At 41.0% G+C, this 2,833-nt stretch overlaps 1 protein-coding gene across 14 annotated transcripts in view; it reads left to right on the top strand.

The window, feature by feature from the left end:
- Positions 1–2,833, top strand: part of LCORL (ligand dependent nuclear receptor corepressor like) — a 189,901-nt gene that overhangs the window by 89,721 nt on the left and 97,347 nt on the right. The gene's annotated exons all lie outside the window — the stretch shown is intronic.

Consider the following 2,833-nt stretch of genomic DNA (forward strand, 5'->3'; position numbering starts at 1 on the left):
TTCTCCATCCAGCCTTGTTCCCTTGCTGGTGAGAAGTTGTGATCCCTTGGAGGAGGAGAGGCGTTCTGGTTTTGGGTGTTTGCATCCTTTTTGCACTGGTTTCTTCCCATTTGTGTGGATTTGTCTACCTGTAGTCTTTGTAGTTAGTGACTTTTGGATGGGGTCTCTGAGTGGATGTTCTTTTTGTTGATGTTGAAGTTACTTCTTTCTGTTTTTTAGTTTTCCTTCTAACAGGCCCCTCTGCTGTAGGTCTGCTGGAGGTCTACTACAGACCCTACTTGCCTGGGGATCACCTGCAGCAGCTGCAGAACAGTAAGGGTTGCTGCCAGTTTCTTCTTCTGTTATCTTTGTCCCAGAAGGATACCCGCCAGATGTCCGCCTGAGCTCTTCTCTATGAGGTGTCTCTTTGGATATACAGGGGTCGGGGAGCTGCTTGAGGAAACAGTCTGTCCCTTACAGGAGCTCAAGTGCTGAGCTGTGAGCTCCATTGTTCCATTCAGAGCTGCTGGGCAGGTACGTTTAAGTCTGTTGCAGTGGAACCCATGACCACCTTTTTTTCCCAGGTGCTCTTTCCTGGGAAGGTGGGGCTTTATTTATAACTTCCTGACGTGCTGCTGCCTTTTTTCAGAGATGCCCTGCCCAGCAGGGAGGTAGCCTAGTCACAGTTTGCCAGCAGAGGTGTTGCTGAGCCGCCTTGAGCTCTGCCCAGCTGCTATGTGAACCTCCTTGCACTTTTGTTTATAGAGGTTTAGTTAGAACTGCCTTGGTAATGATGATCTGCCTCCGTAATGGTGAGCTGTCTCAGTAATGGCAGACTGCCTCGGTAATGGCAGACACCCTTTCCCCCACAGAGCTGGACCGTCCCATGTCCAGCTGTGCTTGCTGTGAAACTCTCAATCCAGAGCATTTCAGATTGCTGGCCTTTGTGGGGGTAGGACCTGCCAAGCCAGATCACCTGGCTCCCTGTTTCAGCCCCCTTTTTTTCAGTTGAATGGGCGACTCTGTCCCGTAGGCATTCCAGGCGCCAGTTGAAAAGGCACCCAGATTGGTGTGAGTTTTTATTCGGAGACCTGCTGTACCGGCTGAAACAGCCATGCTGGAGACTCATGGTACTTTTCCACCCAGGAATCTTCTGGTCTGTGGGCAGTAAAAATGCACTTGGAAATGCAGTGATCACTCACCCTCTGTGTTCTCGCTGGGAACTGCACTCCAGAGCTGTTCCTATTTGGCCATCTTGGATAAATTTTCAAATAAAGTCCTTGCTATTGAAAATTCAGAAACCAAATAGATTTAGATTCTGCAATATCCCTTTGCTATCTGAACGTTCTCTTCAAACTATGTGTACTCAAGAACTAAATAGATTTGAATAAAAAGCAATACGGGTTTTATTGTTTTTGTTGATGAGACCTCATGATCAGGTGAAAAAAAATACTGTACTGGGAGATAGGAAACCAGTGTTCTAAGCTCTGCACTATCTCTGATTTTATCTTTCTGGATTTTTGTTTCTTTTTTTGTTATTATAAGACTGGATTCTATTTTATTTAAAATCTGGTAGATCAGAATTTCAGTAGTCCTGAAAAGTGGATAAAAGTTTAGGACCTATTTTTAACATTTCAAAAAGCCTTAAGAAGTTATATAAGTATCTCCACTAAGACTGTAGGTCAAACACATTAATATTATACTGGAATCAAATTGATATTATTCTTTATAAAAATTACCACACCAAGCTACTTGCTTCTTATTGACAATGTCTTTGAATTAGAAGTAGGGAATTAGAAAAGATTGGAAATCGTTAGCTATATATTTTCCAGTGTGTATTTCCAAAGATATAGGTGAATAGTTTACTCTTTAAAGCTAAGATTAGCATGCTTATTTAATATTTATGGACAAATCAGAGATCTTTCAGTGGTCATAGTTTTTTATCACCCAGTAATGTGTAATATACTTTCAGAGGATTTAATTCCAAAATTGCTTTTCAATTACTGTGTACCTACACTTAATTTCATTCCATGTTTTTGTTGTTTTTCAGTTGCAGTTAAATTATGTTCTAAAAATTTATTGATCGTGTCAGTCTGTTTGCATTGCCATAAAGGAATAACTAAGACTAGGTGATTTATAAAGAGGTTTATTTTGACTCACGGTTCTACGGGCAGCACAAGAAGTGTGGTGCCACCGTCTACTTCTGGTGAGGGCCTCAGGGAGTTTACAATCATGGCATAATTGTAAGACGGAGGAGGAGCTGGTGTATCACATGGTAAGGGAGGAAGAACGAGAGAGAAAGGGAGAGGGAGGAAAGGAAGAAAGGTATAAGCTCTTTAAAACAACCAAATTTCACATGAACTCATAGAGTGAGAATTCACTCATTACTGTAAGGTTAGCACCAAGCCATCTTTGAGGGATATGCCCCGTAACCCAAACACCTCCCACTAGACCCACCTTTAACATTGCAGGTCACATTTCAACATGAGATTTGGAGGGGACGAAACATCTAAACCATATTACTGATTAATTCATTTGGAACTCTGAGTGATATTTTTTTTTCATGGAAATACATGTTAGGTAGTCATTCATTTCCAAGTTATAAAAGACTGTAATTAATGGTTAATGTATTTGATGTGTGTTATTTCAGCACTGCCATCATTGATAATTTGTTTTCTGAGAATTGGATTCTAAATCTGGAAGAACAAGAATGTATTTCAGTCTTCTCTCCAGATGTTACTTTTATTCCTTCTTTCTTCTTCTGTACCTACCAAAGTGGCCATATATAGTATTGGGGCTTCATTAATGGGCAAAGTATGTAATAACCAGGCATCAGTATAAGATCACTTGTTTT

Source organism: Cebus imitator, unplaced genomic scaffold (genome assembly GCF_001604975.1).
Source record: "Cebus imitator isolate Cc_AM_T3 unplaced genomic scaffold, Cebus_imitator-1.0 Scaffold127, whole genome shotgun sequence".
Lineage (NCBI taxonomy): Eukaryota > Metazoa > Chordata > Mammalia > Primates > Cebidae > Cebus > Cebus imitator.